This window comes from Rhipicephalus microplus, chromosome X (assembly GCF_043290135.1).
Source record: "Rhipicephalus microplus isolate Deutch F79 chromosome X, USDA_Rmic, whole genome shotgun sequence".
Lineage (NCBI taxonomy): Eukaryota > Metazoa > Arthropoda > Arachnida > Ixodida > Ixodidae > Rhipicephalus > Rhipicephalus microplus.
In genome coordinates, this window is record NC_134710.1 from 40,521,338 (window position 1) to 40,544,663 (window position 23,326).

Sequence of the window (23,326 nt, forward strand, 5' to 3'; positions counted from 1 at the left end):
TGCTCCCCTTTTGCGCAAATGGTGAACAGAAGAAAGCGGGGTGAGCACAAAAGAACATGGGCTCCTAACGACCCTGTAGTTTCGTATCCTGCACTGACACTAAGAATCCAGGTGCCCGCGATCGTGACGCACCCAGAGCAGGGAGCCTGTATGTAACGCCACGCGAAAACTAAGCTATACAGCCACATATTAACATACTTTGAATAGCATTTTTGTGTGTAATTCCAATGATATTTTTAATTGCTTCTCGACCTAATAACAAAAAATAAATTTTTGGTGTTAAGAAAGTCGAACCACATCAACTGCAAAAAGTCTCGCTGGCTTACACAGCGTTGCACATGATGTATGAAACAGAGTATAGTGATGAGGCAACATGATGCATATGCAATCTGTTAGTGATAAAATATCACACAGTGCGTAATCACGTGGCTATTTGGCTGCAATAACGTCACTTGCTACCATTGCAGGTGCCAGGATCGATCTAGGTGGCTTGCCTATGGCCACCACAGCGAGGTTTTTCAGGAGGCTTCCCCGCTGAAGCGAACAGTCCTCAAGGCGGTACTAGTAACGGCAGTATTCACAGATCAACGTGTGGACGCTATCGCAGCAGCCATTGAGTGCAGAGTGTAAGTTGGCGCGTTGGCTTCAGCAAGTTACAGATCATGCGGTAGTCAGCACGTTCAGAGATCCATGAAAGGTGCTATCCAAATGGAGCGTAATGAACAGTGACATGCCTATAAAAATGTTTTTCAGCTCATAGAGGATTCGTAATGAGCTGAACTTGAGGCTTTTATAGGCACTTGAACTGCTATAGCGCATTCCCGTAAAAAGAAATGGCCGAGGAGACCGACACAAAAAGACAAAGCGATAACTTCCAACGAAGGTTTTTCCTAAAATCACAACAAATATGTACTCTTGCGCGAGCCTACAAATATTTCCGAACACATCGCCAGGATTGGCCACCATTCTCACAACGTTACATAGCCACAATTCATAGGTAATTCACCTGATTAAATGAAGACACTTCATGTTCAGATAAAACCAACGAAGGGTTGGTGATACACGTTATGTCAGCTCTTGCAATACACTGCGCTTCAAGTGATTTGCGACGGGTGCTTTTTTACCACTTCGCATTGGTGAAAGTGAAGTGGTTTGAAGTTAGCGCTCTGTCCTTTTATGTCGATCCGCTCGGCCATTTCATTCTTCTTTAACGCAATGCGTTATTTCAATTCAAGTACAATTAACCAACTCGATGAATCTTCAACACTTGTGATATTCATCAGCAGTCGTTCAACTGGTTGTGCAGTGACACACTACAGTTCGTTAACGATTCGTTGCCGCACGGATGAGCTAACACACGTTCCCAATGAAAAAACTTTTTCTGCCTGTTTTAAAAAGCTTTACAGGGGCTGAATAAAAATTATTATTACATCTGATTCATACTACGTACGTATAAATAACTGGGATGGTATTGAACGTTAACTTTAGTTTTTTATGTGTCTTTTTGTATAACAAGCTTAGCCTTCTGAGACACGGAGCGTGCTACAGAACGACCGGTTTCATTGAAACGCAGAGGTTCGAAACTGAATCACTTGTTTGGGAGTTTTGCTCAAATTAGCGACAGACGTCTTACTGCTATGTACCCTGAGTTACTATATATTTCAATGCGTTTCATTGCTCACCAGTACAGTTTGTAACTTTTCGCTTGTTCGTCAACATCATCACCAGAGTATCCCGTACGAATGAATGTTGTAGTGTTCGCCATTCGAAATTTGTACAACACAAAATTAGTCTCAAAGTTTTGTGTGCTCAGTGTGTGCTTTTTCATGCGCAGGCAACTCGTATGGTAATTCCTGTAGACCGTGGCAATTCACCAAAAATATTTGCATATTATTTAACAACAACAACCTTTACACCCACGAGCTGAATACCAAGTTTGTTACTTATACTTGGCATACCTACGTCCTTCCGTGCATCGAAAATACTTAGTTGGTGTTTGCTCATTTGCTGCTTAGCCCTTTAGGCCCTAATATCCTATAAAACTATAAAAAGAGGACGAAGAGGTTTGCTGGCAATCATGACAGACTTCACTGGGAAATTGAAAGAAGTGCCTAAGATATCGTCAATACATCTGCGAAAATGTAGGCAGTAGTTTTCTTGTGCTCGCCTTCTTTGGAACTCAGCAACGTGGACAGCAAGAAGGTGGAAGGTAAAAAAAACTACACTCGCCGCATTCCAATATATTCTGATATCTTATGCAGTATGTATCATATCAGAACAGGTCATAATCTTTCGTATTGTTTCTAAGATGTTTTACTTCACGCTTGATAAGTGTGTCATCCCTAACACTAGCACGTCATAATGACATAATTGGAGAATAAACTAACAAGACACAAAGGAGAAGACAAATGAGCACAGAAGCAAGCCAAATATAAACCACCCAGCATGCTCATCGACCCTTGTACAAAGACGTCACCCGCAGAAACGAACAATCTTCGTATCCTGAATATAGGACACCATGCAGAGCTCAGTTGTTGTCACAACTCTGAAGGCATTTATGCGAATTCGGGGCTGTACCTCTTGTATCCACTCCCTATTTCTTGTTATTCTAGTCGAGAAACCTGCCCTGATCTCTAGGTTATATGTATGATGCCTTCAATAGCAAGATACTGCGTAGTGAATTTGAATACATTGTGTGAACCTTATGAATGGCGCGTCAGGAAGCTAGAAAAGACGACGATGAAGCGCAGCTCAATAGATTTGCCCTTACAGACATGGGCGGTATCGATTTCGGTGCTGCGAAGTGCGATTCAGCAGTTTTTATGTTGTTTATTCTTGGAAGCGTTCAATATTTAGACGACGATAAATCAAGGGCAATGAGTAGCTGTGTATCACGAGTGCAAAAACCTGCTTTCGGACCTTTTCGGCCCTTTAACTAATGCGTTGCTGATAAGTGCTAATTTCAAATTGAGTACACAGAATAACATGTAATTATAAGTAGTAGAAGTACTTGAACTCACCATATATGATTTTATAATCATTAAGCCCTGGTGTCCTATATAAAGAGCACTACACCATTTTTTTTCATACTCGAGGATAGCCCGGAATATTTCATTTTTATGCTCTCAGACTGTTGTAAACGCAAATAAATAGTAAACAAGACTATATACCCTTTAAAACATTCAGGGATTGAAGGGTTACACTTTCTTCCACTGCTTATTGCCCGCTTGAAGAGATAGTGCGGTATATTTATTGTAATTTGCACGACACCCTTCTTCCACAGGATCGCATGCGTATTCGACCAGTTCTCGAAGTAGCTTCCGAGCGGACACAATGGCCTCTTGTACAGGGGCTTCCAGACAGGTGCGGTCACTGATGTCATTTGCTTTCCGCGTGTACTATCGATAGTGAGATATTCTTTGAATTAAGAGACGGTTCTTTGCTTCTTTTGCATTTCCAATATCACTACAGCGTAACAAGAAACATTCCATAAAATTTCGTACTGATTGGACAACCCGCAGAACTTGGTATCAACAGCAAATATTTCTTATTGGTGAAAATAAGAAACACGTTATTAGGCTCTGCAGAATTTTTTCAGCTTGTCTGGTATATACACAAGGCATTTTACGTATATTGGAGTGCTGGTCATATTGTCTAAAATTCCTTTTTTAGTTCACAAAAGGTTGGTACAGGATCAACACGCCACATCTTTCATATATACCATATATAACTGGTTACGCTACCAGGCACAAACACTCACTAGCTGTTACTCATTTCAATACTCGTGTCAACTGTTTCAACTACTCTTTCTCCCCTCGAATGATAGTCGATTGCAGCAAACTACCCGATAAAACTTTTACACGGGACTCGCTATCGCAATTTGAGTCACAGCTTCTGTAGCAAGCAGTTTCTTTGTCTGGCTAAGGAGATTCTTGTGCATTTTTATTTTTTTAATATTTCTTCCCGCTGACGAATTCTCTGTTTCCTTTGAAAATTGTTTGAATAGCGTCACTTGCTATTTTATTTGTTCTTAAAAGTCCAGGTGGGAAGAAATTCATATCACCGTTTCTCATTGTTATCATTCTTATGTACCACGCTGCCAAGATCTTCGCGAAAAATCGCACTACCAATAAATAAATAAATAAATAAGTAAGCAAATAAAAACACCAGTTGCATGGGCGAGAAGCCGCGTTGCCTCGCTTTATTACACAGCACAAAATGCTCTATTTACGAAGGCAATATTTTTTTTTTTTTACATTTAGGCACATACCGATGCTTCCTAACTCGATATCTTGTCGTGGTGGAACTGGGCTACGCTGGAAAACATATATCATGGATAATGGTGAGCTTCACGAATATACGCCAATCCGATGTTATGAGTAATATTTTTATCACTGAGATTTTTTAAGCGTATGGTTGTTTCTAATTGGTAAATATATCTATTGCATCCCAACAGCGCCGCTTTGAAGTGTATTACGTCGATACTGTTGCTCCTGGATGACATTTTGGTCACGTAATTTAGCTCTGGCACAGATGAAGTAATTTGACGAGACGACCATCATCATATGATGCACTGCAGCCAGTAATCAAGAAATTACGCTTGGAAGAGCAGCTGAGGATTACGATTGATGTTCCACATCAGCCAAAGAAAGCAAATACTCTGATGTGCAGGTGTTTAATGACTCCAACAAAAAAGAAGCTCCAACTGGCGCATTGAGCGCTCTAGTACACAAACAGGCAAGTAGCACGCAATAACCCGCTTAGACAGCAATACCACCGGCCCTCCCCGTAAACATCCAGCAGTCAGTCGAGCAGGGCCGGGCAAGCATATACTGTTGGCTCATGCATGTTAGTTAGATACCTGTCTCAGGGCCGGAGTATTCGAATGAGAATGGCCGAACCTCGCCATCCCATTCCTAACTATATAATAGTTAGGCGCTTGCCGTCTTCGCATGAAATTTCTAAAACGAGGCTGAAATAGGATTTTCTTGAAGTGTTCAGGAATGGCCCATAACAAAAAATATGGGCATCAGTGTTGAAGAGACCTTTAACACACAAACCATCCAATTCTACATCTGTCAGATTCTGTTTGTCCGGGAGCGTCAACAGAGGAATTAGAGGTAAGTCGTAGCAGCAGCGTCCCCTCCTGGAGCTGCATATGTTAGTTCCCGTCATGAAAACGTCGGGTAAAAGACGCTGACGTGGAAGGTGGTGGCGTCAGATACCGGGAAAATTTACGTCATGGAGTAGGCGAGGGACTGTACTGGGCGTTGGCCGTAGCGGTCAACCCTTGATTAGCTTATTCGTCGTGGAAGGATGGTTCTTGGCCAGAAGGATGCGCTGATGCGTGGAAGTTGGAGAAGTATAGGCTTCTCCGAGATGGTTCGCTCCACGTGGTTCGGCATTGACGTGAAATGTGACCCCTTTTGTTCACAAAGAAAGTAATTCGGCCGGTCATCAGGCGTCCTACACACATTTGGTTCGGGCTTAGTTGCAGCAAAGCGGCAGTAGCGCTGAAGTGTGTTCAGGGTAGGCGGATAAACAGCATTGGGGTGGTCAGCCCCAACGACTACTTGCCCCGCTTGAGTGAACAGTTCGCCGTACCCTTTTGACCTTTGTTGTGGCAGCCCCCTTTGTTGACAGCTATCGTCTGCGCGTGGGACTCCTCACTTAGTGCCCCTCACACGACAAGAAGAGCCACTGCATTTCAATGCAACGTTGAAATGCAGTAACCACACCCCAATTGAGGACGTTTACCTGGGCGTTTGTAGGGATCAGCTCTCAAGTTGTGCATGACATGTGATTGGACATTCCTTATTGTGTGGTAAGAAAAAACATATCTTTGGCATGCACTATAAACATAACTGGCAGTGCCAGTTAGAAAAAAAATAAACAGGGCAGAGCCAAGTGAATTTTTTTTTTTTTGGAAAGGACGTGCAGGAGAAGTAGACTCTACGACAGTCGAACCGGACAAAAAAAAAGCTCTTAGTTTTTTGTGCAATATTAATCTTGCGGCTAACTTGTTTGATCAAAATAGTATTCAGTGACAAATCTTGCGATGCCCAGCCTAATGGGACTATTTTGGAGATCTTGCTTTTCCGACTGCTGATATAGTAGAAGTTTCATGCGATTGGACAGTGCAAGCTGCACCTAGTCCTCGATCTAGGGATCTAGTAAAAACGTCGTTTTTATCAAGTGCCACCCAGATCATTCAGAAAACCCGCCATGTACACAATGTAAATAAACCCTCTGTTAAGTTCACATTCCTCCAGACTCAGCATCGTTCCTCTGAAGTCGCCTATGCCCAAAGAACGTTCGCAACAGTCTTGCTACAGAGGTACTCACAACTTGACGTCGCAGCAGTGTTAGGAAGACAGGGGAAGTGGTGGGCGATGCGACAACGTTTATTCTTTTCAAAGCGTCAGCACTCTGTAATAACGCCTTGAACTGTAGAACATCCATTTAATACAAAGCGACTAAAGGCATCGTCTGCGATGCCCTTGAACACGTGCGCTACCTTGTCGGCTTCGGTCATAGTGGTGTCGACTCTACAGCAAAAGTCAATACATATTGAATATATGCCAGGTAAGACTCTGTGGATGTCTGGACACGTGTACTAAGTTCTTTTTAGTGGCCTTCCTAAAGCCAGCAAATTGGCCGAGCAATTCGCCTGATTTAGTCTGACATACGTCCCAGCTGGTGAGCTCTTCAACGTTGTTGATGAACCACGCCTTCGCAGTTCCTTTCAAGAAATAAATAAGGTTTGCTTACGTCATGGTATTGTCCCATCAGTGATTTTCATTAAAGGGCTCGTTCAGTGGAAGCTATTGATCTACGTCCTCGGCGCCAGTTCTCAAAAAGCTCCCATGATCGCGAGGTCAAAATGACCATAGGTGTGTTTGGCGCCGTTGATGCGTTGAGAACGGGTGCTCACGCTGCATCTTTGCCTGCAGACATATCAGAAGCTGACTTAAGGTCCGATCAAAGCTCCGTCACGTGGATCGACCCGCCACTTCCACCAAAATATTACGCCAAAGCACACAAAGAAACTACGCATATTTGCAATGAATTTACATGAAGCCTACACCTAAGCCAACATTTAAGATATATGATGATGATTATTGCCATAAAAATGACCCAACTCAGTACGTTGGATTACTCAAAAAACTTGCGGCAAGAAAGTTTTCAAATAAAAATATAAAATCAAATAATTAGTTAGAAAGAGCCCGACCCCAATACCAAAATCAAGTCGTCTTCCTCGCTTTTTTTCTTGCTTCTTCACAGTAAAATAGTCTTATAACAAGTTTATATACCTCATCGCTCTCGTTTGTAGATCGCCACCATCGTCCTTGATAATCTGAGCCAAGCTGTTCTGGGTGTCAGGTGCCAGAACAGCGGCAAGGGAAAGTCAGGCAAGCTAGATGTACGGGGCTAGGAGAGCGACTGAATCTGGCCGGTGTGATGTGAGTATTTATTTATTTATTCATTCATTATAGCTCAAAGACCCCTATCCAGGGGTTTTACATGAGGGGTGGGAATTTATTGTGAACAATGCCAATGGCTGTCAGTAAAGAGTTTTGGTACATAATGTCTTCGATTGCTTCGTGAAAATGGATGGCGCTGGAGATGGCAACGGTGCCGGTTGGCAGATCATTCCAGTCTTTTGCTGTTTCAATAAAAAAAGAATGCTGATGGGCAGAGGTGAAATCCTTTGCTGGGTAAACAGCCAGTTGGTGGTTGATGCGGTCAGAGTGAGGATGAACTCCTTCAATGACTGTCGTAGCAATGCGTGAATAATAAAACCTATGAAACAAGCACAGCCGCTTAACTTTACGCCTTGTTACGAGTAGGGGAAGATTAGCTTGGCTTTTTAGTTTATTGAAGCTTGTGTGGTAGGTGTAGGCCGATTAGATAAACCTTGCTGCACGGTTTTGCACAGATTCAAGAGGATTAGATAAGTTATACAGGTGGGGATCCCAGATCGCACATCCATACTCAAGTTTAGGTCAGACAGATGTTTGATAAGCGAGATATTTGACGGGTGAAGAACAAAAGCGTAAATTACGGCGCAGATACCCAAGAACGTGATTAGCATCGTCGGTCACGTTCGAAATGTGAGTTGACCAAGCACCGAGATAATTATAGGATTGAACAGATGAAACGTTAGAACTGCCAATTACGTAGCGATGCGCGACGTATATCGTTCGGCAGTGAAAAGACAGTAATGAGGTTTTAGAGACGTTAAGAGACATTAGCCACGTATAAGTAAGGTTCGCTGGTCCTCTGGTTCAACAAACGCATACCGCCTCAAACATCTCGGCAAGGTGCACTTGAGGTGCATCCAGGACGCGTGTGGACCAACGGAATACCAAGACCACTTCCTAGCCCTATAGTTTCTTCATTGAACAGGCCAATGGTGACCATAAGAGAAGTGGTGAGTCAGTCGCAATGTTCGGTATTAAGCGTGGGAGACAGAATGAAAGTATAGCTAGATATCAACTAGCAAGCAACTAGCAGAAGTCAACTCTACATGAGATTAAGCACCTAAGTACAAAAGTGGTATCACTTGAAGAGGCACAGTCTTCGGCAGGTGTGAGTTCTAAGGCCACACCTGCAGACACACTGCGAGGATTTACGGATCAGCTTACATCAATATCTTCACGATGTGATGAAGCGGAAAATAGGATGCATCGATCCAACCTACTCTTTTTCGGTTTGGAAGACAATGCTAATGAGGATTGGGCAGCTTCCAAACAGAAAGTTATGAAGTTTTGTTCTGAAAAATTGCACTCACTGGTACTCAGTTTGAAATGGTTCATAGATTGGGTAAACATGATAAAAAAAGTGTCGATCAATCATTTCCAAACTTACCTTTTTTAAAGATAAGGACCAAATCTTGTCGCGTGCCCGAAACCTAAAGGGCACTACGTTTTCAATACGCGACGATTTTTTATTGGCAACGCGACAGACCCGCAGAAAGCTAATAGAATTTGCCAGAACTCAAATTAAGCCATTTAAGCTTGTAGTAGACAAGCTGCGCATCGAAAACGTTACTTACGTCGATGACGCCGTCTCTAAGTCAGTTATACGCTCAAGCGGATAGCTAGAAGGAAACGTACAAATGTTTAGGAAGCCGGAGCTTCATAAGCCTTGCACTCCTCTATCACTAACAGTATCATTCACTAATATTAGAAGCATCATATCCAAACATGAAATAGTCTCATCTTATATCGATGATAGCCTTTCTGATATTCTTGTCTGCACTGAGACATGGCTTAACGCTGACATCAATGACAATGAGATTTTTACGCATGCTAACAGATACAACGTCTATCGAAGCGATCGTCCAGACAGAAGGGGTGGTGGTGTTCTTATAGCTGTTAAAAAAACCATCACGTCTTATGTCGTCACTTCCCATTATAAGATTGAAATTATATGGGTAGTTTGCACAATTCATTCCACAAGGATGTTGCTCGGCAGCTGTTATTGTCCTCCCGATTGTCATCATTCTTTCTTAGAAGAGTTGCGCAGCAGCATTAATTCTGCCATCGAAATCTGTGAGGCTCGCATCGTTTATCTATTCGGTGACTTTAATCTATCATTTGTTGCCTGGGAGCACCTGTCATCTTCTTGTAAGTACTCAACCGACTTCATTAACTGAACTTTAGACTTTGATTTGGCTCAGGTTGTCACTCACTCAACTCGCGGTTCAAATACACTTGACCTCGTTCTTGATTGATTTGTGGGGTTTAATGTCCCAAGACCACCATATGATTATGAGAGACGCCGTAGTGGAGGGCTCCGAAAATTTTGACCACCTGGGGTTCTTTAACGTGCACCCAAATCTGAGCACACGGGCCTATGACATTTCCGCCTCCATCGGAAATGCAGCCGCCGCAGCCGGGATTCGAACCCGCGCCCTGCGGGTCAGCAGCCGAGTACCTTAGCCACTAGAACACCGCGGCGGGGCGTTGACCTCGTTCTTACAACTGCACCAGAAACTATAGACCACATAAACTATTTGAATGGCTTTAGTTACCACAAACTGCTGCAAGTTGATCTTTCTATCTTGCCACCTTTTGCAGGCACCGAATCAAAGAAAATTAGAGAATATTGTCACGGGGTCGTGACGTGGCCGAAGACAGGAGACTTCGTGCCGGAATTTAACTGTTTATTTGGGCGAACCTGTGCCCGGTAAACAGAAAGTCTAATTACAGCAGCAGTCTCGCACAGATAGCAGTCTCAGACTGATAGCGGCGAACGGAGCGTCGGCCTTCGATCAACAACTGACAAGCGGCGAAGCGCGTCGGCATTTATACCCTTGCCGTCGAATGTTCTAGCGTTATCGCTGGCGGTGGCGTAGGTTCCAGAACAATCTGTACCATTCGCAAAGTGGGCGTGATCTTATCCAAATGATCTACTACAGTCCGGAACCTTCTCGAAACCTGCAGGCGCGGTTTGCGCCGAGAATCGTGTGGTGTTTCGGAACGACAACAAGAACTTGTGAAATGGAACGTGGCATTGCCCCCCTCTGAAAAAAGGCATCGTCCCGATGCTTTAACTAAAGATGAAGGTACAATAATAATGCAAGAAAGTACAATGAATAAATTACAATACAACAATAATACAAAAACACTGTTTCAGTTTGTTAACGTGCATGAAACGGCTTGAGGCGCGCGACATGGACGACTTCAGGTCGCGATCGGCGTCGTTGAGAGTTCGTGATGCCGTCGGGGACAACCTCGTAATCAAGTGGGCTGAGACGTCGAACCACCTTGTACGGTCCGAAGTACCGTCGCAGAAGCTTTTCACTTAGTCCACGTCGGCGTATCGGCGTCCACACCCAAACACGTTCACCGGGCTGGTATTCCACGAAGCGTCGTCGAAGGTTGTAACGGTGGCTGTCGGTCGTCTGTTGATTCTTGATACGAAGACGCGCAAGTTGTCGGGCTTCTTCAGCGCGTTGAAGGTACTCGCTCACATCGAGGTTTTCTTCGTCGGTGACGTTGGGTAACATGGCATCGAGCGTCGTTGCCGGGCTCCTTCCGTAGACCAATTTGTATGGAGATATCTGTGTCGTCTCCTGCACCGCCGTGTTGTATGCGAAGGTCACATACAGAAGAATGGCGTCCCACGTCTTGTGTTCGACATCGACGTACATTGACAGCATGTCGGCGATCGTCTTGTTAAGCCGCTCGGTGAGGCCGTTGGTCTGTGGGTGGTACGCTGTCGTCCGGCGGTGGTTTGTTTGGCTGTATGCCAAGATCGCTTGAGTTAAGTCGGCAGTGAATGCCGTTCCTCTGTCGGTGATAAGGACCTCCGGGGCGCCGTGACGTAGGACAATATTTTCGACGAAGAACTTAGCTACCTCGGATGCACTGCCTTTTGGCAGGGCTTTTGTCTCGGCGTAGCGGGTGAGGTAGTCGGTAGCTACCACGATCCACTTGTTTCCGAAAGCCGACGTCGGGAACGGCCCAAGTAGGTCCATACCAATCTGCTGGAAAGGTCGGCAAGGTGGATCAATTGGCTGCAGAACTCCCGCTAGCCTTGTCGGCGGTGTCTTGCGTCGCTGACAGTCCCGGCATGTCCTAACATAACGAGTGACGTCGGTGGTAAGACGTGGCCAGTAGTACCGTTCTTGTATCCTCGCGAGAGTGCGAGAAACACCGAGGTGCCCTGCCGTCGGATCGTCGTGCAGGGCCTGCAGGAGTTCTGGTCGCAGAGCTGAAGGCACCACAAGGAGGTACTTAGCTCGAAGCGGTGAAAAGTTTTTCTTTTGTAGGAGACCGTTTCGTAGGAAGAACGACGCAAGTGCGCGCTTGAATACCTTCGGGACTTCGGCGGTCCTGCCTTCGAGGTATTCTATTAGGGCCTTAAGTTCCGGGTCGGCCCGCTGTCGTTCAGCGAAGTCGTCTGTAGTTATCGTTCCGAAGAAGTAGTCGTCATCCGGGTCGTCGGGTAGCGGTTGGTCGACAGGCGCACGAGAGAGACAGTCGGCGTCGGAGTGTTTTTCGCCGGACTTGTAAATGACAGTAATGTCATATTCTTGAAGTCTCAGGCTCCATCGTGCGAGGCGACCTGAAGGGTCCTTCAAAGTGGCTAGCCAACACAAGGCGTGGTGGTCGCTCACAACTTTGAAGGGCCTGCCGTAGAGGTATGGGCGAAATTTCGACGTAGCCCAGATGATGGCGAGGCACTCCTTTTCTGTTGTGGAATAATTTGCTTCTGCTTTGGATAGCGATCGGCTGGCGTAACTAATAACCCTTTCAAGTCCGTCAGCCTTCTGCACAAGAACGGCGCCAAGACCTACGCTGCTTGCGTCAGTATGCATTTCTGTCTCGGCGAATTCGTCGAAATGGGCAAGTAACGGAGGCGTCTGGAGGCGATGTTTAAGCTCCTGGAAAGCGTGATCCTGTGGCGTTTCCCACTTGAACTCCACGTCGGCCTTAGTAAGGTTAGTGAGAGGATCGGCGATGCGGGCGAAGTTTTTCACGAACCGCCTATAATAGGCGCACAGGCCCAGAAATCGGCGCACGGCTTTCTTGTCAGTGGGCGGCGGGAAGTCGGCGATGGCGGCTGTTTTCCGTGGATCGGGACGAACTCCAGACTTGTTGATAACGTGCCCCAGAAACAAGAGCTCTTCATACGCAAATCTGCACTTTTCTGGCTTCAGTGTGAGTCCGGAAGTCTTGATGGCTTGAAGTACAGCTTCAAGGCGCCGAAGATGCTCGTCGAAACTCGAGGAAAACACGACGACGTCGTCCAAGTACACAAGGCAAGTCTGCCACTTCAATCCTGCCAGTACTGTAACCATAACGCGTTGAAAAGTTGCAGGCGCTGAGCAAAGGCCGAAGGGCATCACCTTAAACTCGAAGAGGCCGTCCGGTGTTATAAACGCCGTCTTCTCTCGGTCTCTTTCGTCGACTTCGATTTGCCAATAGCCAGTCTTGAGGTCCATTGACGAAAAGTACTTGGCGTTATGGAGCCGATCAAGTGCGTCGTCTATTCGTGGGAGAGGATACACATCCTTTCTTGTGATTTTGTTCAGGCAGCGATAATCGACGCAAAAACGTAGGGTCCCATCCTTTTTCTTCACTAACACCACGGGGGATGCCCATGGGCTCTTGGACGGCTGGATAATGTCATCCCGCAGCATTTCATCAACTTGTCTCTTCATGGCCTCACGTTCTCGCGTCGAAACCCTGTACGGACTCTGACGGAGTGGTCTGGCATTTTCTTCGGTTATGATGCGATGTTTTGTGATTGGGGTCTGCCGAATTTTCGATGACGACGAAAAGCAATCTTCGTATGGCAGGAGCAGGGCCTTGAGCTGTTCTTGCTTATTGTTCGGAAGTCTGGGATTGACGTCGAAAGCTATGGGAGGGGCTTGGTTCCTCTGAGCAGGTTCCGCAGAATCGGCGAGGGCGAAAGCACTGGTGGCTTCGACAATTTCTTCGATGTATGCGACCGTTGTTCCTTTGTTCACATGTTTGTACTCATTGCTGAAATTCGTTAGCATAACCGTTGCTCTGCCGCCCCGCAGCTCTGCAATTCCTCTTGCGACGCAAATATTTCGGGTGACCAACAAATGCTGACTGCCTTCAACGACGCCTTCCAAGTCAGGTGATTTAGGAGCGGCGACTGAAATAATGACGCTTGAGCGAGGCGGAATGGTGACTTGTTCTTCCAGCACATTCAAGGCATGGTGTCCTGGCGGTGTGCGCGGCGGTAGTGCTCTTTCTGTGGATAACGTTATCGACTTCGTTTTTAGGTTGATGACAGCACCATGGAGGCATAAGAAGTCCATGCCAAGGATGACATCTCTCGAGCAACACTGTATGACTACGAAGTCTGTAGGATAAATACGGCCGTTAATGGTGACTCTCGCTGTGCAGATTCCTACAGGCGTTACGAGATGACCTCCGGCTGTGCGGATTTCAGGGCCTTTCCAAGCTGTCCTGATTTTCTTTAACTTCGCGGCGAACGACCCACTGATGACAGAATAGTCGGCTCCAGTATCGACGAGAGCGGTCACACTGTGGCCGTCGATAAGAACGTCGAGGTCGCTAATTCGCCGTCTCGCATTACAGTTAGGGCGTGGCGTCGGGTCACGGCTGCGTCGGCTTGTTCCGCTGCTTCCATGTTGCGTCGTCAGGCCACCTTCGGTAAGTGAGCTTTCGCCGTCAGGGCTTTGGCTGGTTGGCGTTGTGTTCGGAAAGCTCCATCGCGTCGTCGTCGTCGTCTGAGGATCTTCGGTAGTTCGTCGCACAGCAACCGCACCTCCACCGGTTGCTGCCCTTGGTTTCCCGGATACGGGCTAGGAGACCGGCCCCGCGTTGGGCCAGAGTACTGTCGGTGGTGCGGTGACGTGCGGCGGCTGGGCGACGGCGAACGCGAAGGGCTTCGTGGTGTCCACCGAGTTCCTGTCAGGTAGTCGGCGATGTCACGTCGTCGTTCTCCTGGCTGTGGGCGTGGTGCATTGACGGCGAAGCCACGCAGTCCCATCTGTCGGTACTGGCAACGGCGGTATGTGTGTCCGGCCTCGCCGCAGTGGTAGCAGAGCGGGCGATGGTCAGTGGTGCGCCAGACGTCAGTCTTCCTCGGTGCACTGCGCTGGGCCGTTGGCGAACGGTATGACGTCGGTGGGGGTGGTGGCGGCGGTGGCGTCTGTCGACGGAAGTGCGATGGGGCGGCGTTTTGGCGTGGACGGGGAGGAGCGTTGTGGCGCAGTGCAGCGGCGTAGCTCATAGCTTCCGGCTCGGGCAGCGGTGCGTGGGGAATTTGAAGCGATTGCCGAACTTCTTCTCGCACAATGTCGGCGATTGAATCCACTTGAGGCTGCGCCGAAGGCAACAGCTTGCGCAGCTCTTCCCGCACGATTGCTCGGATCGTTTCACGCAGGTTGTCGGAGTCACTGGCTTGAGCAGCAGCGCATTCTGGAGTCAGGCGACGATTATACTGTCTGGTGCGCATGTCCAGGGTTTTTTCGATGGTGGTCGCCTCGGATACAAATTCTTGGACGGTGTTCGGTGGATTCCTCATTAGTCCCGCGAAGATGTCTTGTTTGACCCCTCGCATGAGGAAACGAACTTTCTTCTCTTCAGGCATGTCTGGGTCAGCGTGACGAAATAGGCGGGTCATCTCCTCTGTAAAAATTCCAACCTTTTCATTTGGTAGCTGAACCCGGGTCTCTAATAAAGCAGCGGCCCTCTCTTTGCGAGCGACGCTCGCGAACGTTTGTAGGAATGCGCCACAGAAAACATCCCACGTTCGGAGCGTGGACTCCCGATTTTCGAGCCAGGTCCTTGCGGTGTCTTCCAAATAGAAGAACACACGACGCAGCTTTTCGTCATGGTCCCAGTGGTTGAGGGCGGCCACACGCTGCGGTTGTCATTGTCGCTGCAGTCGCGGTCATGGCCTTGGTCTTCCGCGCCTTGTCGTGTAGAAGCCCGTACTCCGGTGGTTGCCCTTGCTGTCGGCGGCTTGTTCGCTGCTCCGGTTTGGCGTCGTTGTCTTCTCCGCGACGTGGGCTGGTTTCACGGCTTGACGGGGGCGTCCGGTACATGAACGAAGCAGCACCTCCACCAGATGTCACGGGGTCGTGACGTGGCCGAAGACAGGAGACTTCGTGTCGGAATTTAACTGTTTATTTGGGCGAACCTGTGCCCGGTAAACAGAAAGTCTAATTACAGCAGCAGTCTCGCACAGATAGCAGTCTCAGACTGATAGCGGCGAACGGAGTGTCGGCCTTCGATCAACAACTGACAAGCGGCGAAGCGCGTCGGCATTTATACCCTTGCCGTCGAATGTTCTAGCGTTATCGCTGGCGGTGGCGTAGGCTCCAGAACAATCTGTACCATTCGCAAAGTGGGCGTGATCTTATCCAAATGATCTACTACAGTCCGGAACCTTCTCGAAACCTGCAGGCGCGGTTTGCGCCGAGAATCGTGTGGTGTTTCGGAACGACAACAAGAACTTGTGAAATGGAACGTGGCAATATAATAAAGCCGATTATGAAGCCATTAACAGGAAATTTGAGTCTTTCCTTCAAAATGTGCTACTGCCTTCCTTTTACAGTCGCTCAGTTGAGGAAAACTGGGTTCTTTTTAAGAATGCGATTTCAGCCCTAATGAAAAAACACGTGCTGTTGATAACGATTACGAAGGATAAAACTAATCCATGGTTCACCATGTCTTTGCACAGACTTAGAAACAAAAAGAAGCGGCTTTATTGGTCTGCCGAAAATTCGCGTTCACACACATCTTAGGGTAGATACGAGGGATGCCTAAATAAATATTGCCTCGAAATTACAACTGCGAAAAATGAATACTGTTCCCAGGATTTACCTTCACTCCTAAAATCTAATCCGAAAAAAATTCTGGAAAGTAATAAGTCCTGATCGGGACGATAACTTCATTTCATTACACGATGCAAATAACACTCCTTTTGCCGACACTGATTGTCCCCATGTCTTTAATTCATTCTTTTGATCCGTGTTTACTAGCGAGCATGCTCATTTTCCAGAAATTGTTGAACGCGATTACTCATTCATGTCAGTTATAGATATCACAATTGAAGTCATAGTTAAAATTATTGAAAATCTGAAGATGTCATCATCTTCTAGTATTGACGATATCAATTCAAAAATATTAAAGAACACTGTTTAAGTGTCTGGCACTATCCTGTTTCACATTTTTCGGCAGTCGCTCACTACAAAAATGTTGCCTTCTGACTGGAAGATAGCGAAGGTAGTGCCAGTTCATAAAAGTGGTAGTAAAAGTTCGCCTAAAAATTATCGCCCCATTTCCTTGACGTGCATATATCGCAAGATGCTTGAGCATATCATAGCTTCTAACATTTATGCGCATCTAGAATCTAACAATTTCTTTTTCTCAAACCAGCATGGGTTCTGAAAGGGTCGTTCTTGCGAGACTCAACTCTTTGAGTTCACCACTGACCTACATTCTAACATGAACAGTAATCTACAGACAGATTGTTTATTTCTTGATTTTGCAAAGACATTCGATCGTGTTGGTCATTGTCGCTTGATATTAAAACTGTCATGACTAAATCTTGATTCACTCACGCTAACATGGCTCAGAAACTTCCTAACTAACCGCCAACAATTCACTATCGCCAACGATCACTCTTCATCACTCTGTTACGTTTCCTATGGTGTACCACAGGGCAGTGTTCTTGGTCTCTTACTTTTCCTCATCTACATTAACGACCTGCCTGACAGCTTATCCTCATGTATGCGTATATTTGCCGATGACAGCATTATCTATCGTCCCATCCGCAAGAATTGCGATCATCTAACTCTTCAAAAAGACCTCGAGCATATAATTGAGTGGTGCAAAACATGGCAAATGACACTTGATGTTTCCAAATGCAAACTAATCACCTTTAGTCGCAAACGTGATAACTTTATTAGCCGATACATAATTGATAATAGCATTGTAGAACGCACTGTTCATTACAAATACCTAGGCATAAACTTGACTTCTACACTTTCGCGGTCCACACATATCACTTCTATCTGTGCCAACACATCAAGATCATTAGGTTTTCTGTGCCAAAATCTATACAGTGCTCCCTCCGATGTGCCCAAACTGGCTTATCTTGCTCTAATTCGTCCTCAACTGGAGTTCGCATCCTCAATTTGGTCACTATATCAACAATACATTATAGATGAGTTAGAATGTATACAGAACAGAGCTAGTCAATTCATAGCGCGTAATCACAGCTACCCGTCCAGCGTAACACAGATTAAACATAGCCTTGCACTTGAGTCACTGAAAATTCGCCGCAACTCTCACTTTTATCACTATTTCACAAACTCATCCACACCAGCATGATGCCATCTGTTCACCTTAATCTAGCACATCGAACTTCGAGCAGACTACATAACACCTTTAGCTTATCACGCATGTACGGCAATACTAACGCTTTCAACCAGTCGGCTCTTCCACGAGCTATTCCTTTGTGGAATGATTTGCCAGATGATCTTGCGTCAGAGCAAGACCACACAGAGTTCTATCATACTCTTAAAAAATACTTATGCACCAAAAACTGCTCTATCGCATCTTCGTAATCATCAACATTTATAGGACTGTTGCCGATGTTTTTGCACTATTGCTAGGTTGTAGTTACTGTCATAATATTTTTTTGTATTTCTGCTTCACATACTGTAACTTATTTTTCTAGTATCTATTTTGCTTACATGTTCATAAGTTGAACTGCATTTTCTATTATATTCATTATTTGCCTATGTATATATATTTTTCTAACATATTATCTGTACCGCCCCCCTTACACAATGCCCCTCGAGGGCTCTGTAAGGTACTGTAAATAAATAAAAATAAATATCGAGTTCATGAAGTCCTGGCAGGGCATGCATGGTGAGTGAAAACAAGAGATGTGTGAGGTCGTAGGAAAAATTGGGATGGTGCACTGCGTGACCGGTCGAGAGAACATCAGGGTGCAGTAAGAAGGCTATAACGATCGCTGGATATTTCATCGAGATTCACTTAAAACGCGTTCGTCCATGTCTCTTCTTGTATTCGTGGCTTTTGTACCTTATTTTCATGAAGCATTCACCAACTAGCCCAACAAAATGTTCTACTTGAGCACTTAGAAATATTGTAATGTTTTCTGTAGGTGACATGGTGAAAATATGTGTAAAACCACCATAGTTCATAGAGAAATTGTGGAGCTATTGTTTCCGCATGGTGTTTCAGTCGATGCCCAGGACGATGACGGAGACACTGCTGTACATTCTGCTGCGTTCGGAAACCAACCTGTGATCATGGAGATGCTGTTCAAGGTGGGCGCGAACATCAATGCCGTCAATAGGGCCAATTGCATGGGACTGCTCGTCGCGGTCGCCATCCAACTGCAAGGGAGTGCTGCTCAAGTTCCGTACCATCCACAACATCAACTCCCACGACGTATGCGGCAACGCTTTTCTTTATGACGATATAGAGACTGATTGGGTCGACATCATAGACCTCCTTATCAGTGTGCCTCAAGTCGATTTCTCTTTATACCAAGCGGTGTTTCAATGCGCTAACTGTATATATGCACACATATGTATATATACAAAACGATGTACGTCATGTATTTAGTATGAATTGGAGACACTTAGAGGCACTTATGGGTCTTTCGCTGGCAAAGTCCGGCATTTCTCAAAGTATGGTAGCCCCCACAGTTCTCAAATGAGCTTACCTGCACTCATCTGAAAGTTGAAGGTTATTAAAAACATGAGCTTCCAGAATACAAGTCATGACTAGAAACCGGATTTTACGCAAATGCCCATATTGCTCCTTACTTTCACATCATATCGCTTCGATATACGCACACTTAGTAGGGTCTATGGAGAGGTTCCATGTTTTTTATAGGGCCTATCAATGCCTATTTTTGACGTTTGTGCCTATATTTGTATTACTGCCAAGAAATGCCCATTTTCAAAATTCGTGCCCATATGGACAATGTTTAGCTCATAATTTTTTGAGCATGCTTTGAGACACTTATCTATATAACATAGCAGGACTTACCCTTTAAAATTCTTTGGGGTTCAACTGAGTCTCCTGTAGTTCGCCACCTTACAAAAAGCAGCCAGTAGCAGCTTCGAAACGGGACGCGGCTCTTTGTAGGTTGTCGTCACGCACCGGTACATCCAGTATCGTGCATATCACTACCTGTACCTGAGGAAAAGTGGCGCGCATGTCATCAACCCCTTTCGCCAGTGTGGTCGCTAGTCCTGCCGTATCTTCATTTAAGACATCGGTAACACCACGTGCAATTATCACGAGCGTTCGACCAATAGCGTTACTTTTGAGTTTCGCGCTCGCTTCGCTCATGACTGCTCCCAGCTTGCGTCCTGCGAACGCCCCTACTGCAACCCTCTTGTCCCCTCTTACCCGCTCTTTTATTGCTTCTGCGCATCGATTTAAATTGGAGTCCCCGGCGATTATCACACGCTGTGACTTTTCAGCTGGAACGTCCTGCACCTGGGGATTACTTGCACTTGTGACGCCGGCTGCTTTGTCTCCTCTTAACCCCGCCACTACTTCACTGAAGCTGGGCCATGCGACAATTTACCCGGCTGAACCTGTTTTTTTTTTTTCAAACTTGCTTGCTCTTTCTTCTCCACCGTTCTGGTTGGCGGTGCCCTGCTTTTCTCTCCATCCGTCGCTCATTTGTTCACCTTGGCTAGTGCTTCCTCGGCGGACTTCAGCCTTTTTCCCATTGCCCTCGTTTTTTCTTGCTCGGCTGCCAACGCAGTATCCAGCTCGGTGATTCTCAACAGCAGTTCCCTCTGGGCAGCCATCGTTTTCTTCATTTTTGCGCGACCTCACATTGCCTACACTTCGCGTCAGCCTCCTCTCCCATTGCTTCTGCACTTGGGTACATTTTCAAACTCACCCCGCATCCTAAACACTTTACAGCCTTTTAATCATGTCATTATGACGCCAATAGTTCAAAAGACCTGTCTTACTCGATAATTACAAAACACGATCCCTGCCCTACGAAAAAGAAAAAGTCCGAGCTCTACTACAAAAATTTGCGTGTTCAAATACGTGCACCTCGCCTACGTGGTGGCAAGAGAAAAAACACAAAGAAACAGACACACGCACACGCACAAACTAGTAAATACCTGGTGAGTGACCCCCGGAAAAGCCGTACAATGTAATAAGTGCTACAAAGATTTTAACTGCTGCCGTAATAGTTATAAAGGCAAGCTCCAAACATGCAAAACCACTTATCTGCGCAGTCGATCTGGAGCGCTCAAAAACACGTCCATCCACCGTTCCAGTCCGAACCAAACGTTGGATGGATAGATTGATATGGCTGTACAATTTAGATCGGGCGATGGCTAATGCCGCCAAGCCGTAATACTTAGTGACCCAAAAACTAGATTTATTTTTTTTCTTTAAATAGTGAGGTTGAGGACTCGTACTTTGCAGGGAGGGGTCCAATTTTCACTCGTGCGTTGACTTTAGCCACCAATCAGATAGCCTCTTTATAGTTAATTCTACCCGCTTAAAGTCTATTTTGCCCTCTTTGTCCTTTGAAAAACTCTGCGCCATAATCCTTAACTATAGAGTGAAGCACTTTACAGAACATTATCAAGTGTTGGGCACTTTCCTCTTCCTCTCGACATGCACTTCATACCATGTCTACTCTTCGTATTTGGCCCGATATGTACGTCTTGGTTCGCAATAATCCCGTCCTGGCCTCATACAGCAGAGAACTTGAGTATTATCATAGATCCTCTCCTTGGCAATTTTCTTCCTAAAAGTTCGATACCTTTCTAGTGCGGACTTTCTAATCATTCCAATTCTCCACATATCGGTCTCAGCTTCCTTTATCTTCTTCTTAACCGATAATTCTTTTTGATTTGGCCCCCTGGTATTTTCTAAGTATTTACCAGTCAATTTTCTGGTTTGCTTCCTCTATTTTGTATCGACATTCTTCATGTACAAGTAGCTCTCCTCCAGCCCAACTCTCCTCCCCCATTTGTCTCAATCGCTTCTCAAATTTTATCTTGCTGCTAGCTTCCCTGCCCTCAAATGATGTCCATCCCATATCACCTTGTACTCCCTGATTTGGTGTATTCCCGTGAGCTCCTAAGGCAAGCCTACCTATTCCACGCTGCTTAATTTCTAATCTTGCTTGAACTTCTGATCTCATGCACAAGACAGAATTGCCGAACGTCAGACCAGATACCATGACCCCTTTCCATATTCCTCTCACAACATCGTACCTATATTGTAATTCCACAGTGCCCCGTTTTTCATTACCACTGCATTCCTATTACCTTTAGTCGTCACGTATATTTCGTGTTTCCTTAGGTACTCGGCCTCATTGCTTATTCATACGCCAATATATTTGTATTTATCTGTTATCTCTAGCGTGAAATCGTGTATTTTAAGCTGACTACCTTCATTGTCATTAAAAATCTTGACTTTAGATTTTTCCTTACTGAATCTGAAATCTATTCTATCTCCCTCATTACCGCAGATGTCCACCAATCTCTGCAAATCTTCCTTGTTGTCGCCCTTTAGCACTATATCATCTGCGAACATCAATGCTGGTAGTGCCTGTTCAATTAGTTTTCTTTGTTTGACGAAAGAGAGGTTGAAGCCCGGCGCTTTATGTAGCTTAATGTAGCCTAATGCTTTATGTAGCCTAATAGATGTTGATTTAATTTCAGTGCAAATAATGATAGAAAAATATTTGTGTTCACCTTTGTGTACAGCCTCGCGACATGCTCAGCAATATGTAAATCCGTGATTCCTGCAACATAAATGCTAACTTAGTTTTACTGCATACGTATGTGGTGTGATGGCTACCTGTCACACTAATGAGGCTTATTTTTGAGGGAAGAGCACTATTTACTTGGTCGAATGCATCTGTAATACTACATAGCTTGCTGTTATAAATTCTGCATGCAACTTGCCGGTCAAGTCTAGAATTGACTGCATTGCATATGGATTGATGTCCTGCTTTGTAATGACCATAACCCCATACATAAAAATCTGGATGGTCTAGATACGCACAGTGACAACGGGTTTTTCGCCACTTTTCTCAGGTTGTCCACTAGCGAAGTGAGAACAATTTGTAACACGTTGCTTTTTTGTTGTTCAGGAGCACCATGCCTACCATGTCGCTACCTACGCAAGTCCCTGCTCACACGACTCTCTCGTCTAAAAAACTGTCGTCACAAACAAACCGTCACAGCAGCGCAAATGTTCAGATGCGCATTACAGAGGCAAAAGCGCTTGTGTCAGAAATTGTTAAGCTTAAATGGCCAGATAGAAAGAATGAAGGTTCAAAACGCCGAAATAAAAATGGAAGTGCTTGAAGATAAAATAGCCATGCTACCAAAAAATCAGCGAGAGAGTGTGCCTCACTGCTTTGCAGTCTCAAAACGCAAGAGTATAAGAGACATGCAGTTTACGAAACAATGAATGCTTGAACGCATACTAATGAAGATGAAGAGCGCCAAGCTTGATGGGCATATTAGGAAACAAAATATCCTTGTACTTCCCAGCTACACTACACTGAAGAGGTACACAGTAGCATACAAGACAGGCTTTGGTTTCTGCAAAAAAAAAGTTGGATACCTTAAAAGCAAAAACAAGCTAAATAGACACCTTCAAACGTCATGGTCGACTTCTTATTGACGAGGTGAAGTTATTGGAACGGAATACTTGTCTGTTAAAAAACTCGTAAGCTGCGTGGCTTTGTGGATTTAGGACCATTCACGCCTGCCAAGTATGCTTCCATGCGACCATGGAATGGTCGTGATGTTTGTACC

At 45.5% G+C, this 23,326-nt stretch overlaps 1 long non-coding RNA gene across 1 annotated transcript; it reads left to right on the forward strand.

Annotated features, from left to right (window-relative positions):
• Positions 1-7,332: 7,332 nt before the first annotated feature.
• On the forward strand, positions 7,333-23,096 carry LOC142776824 (uncharacterized). Its single transcript, XR_012887825.1, has 3 exons — positions 7,333-7,463; positions 18,741-18,950; positions 22,654-23,096. It is a non-coding gene; the product is annotated as an uncharacterized LOC142776824 (long non-coding RNA).
• Positions 23,097-23,326: the final 230 nt, after the last annotated feature.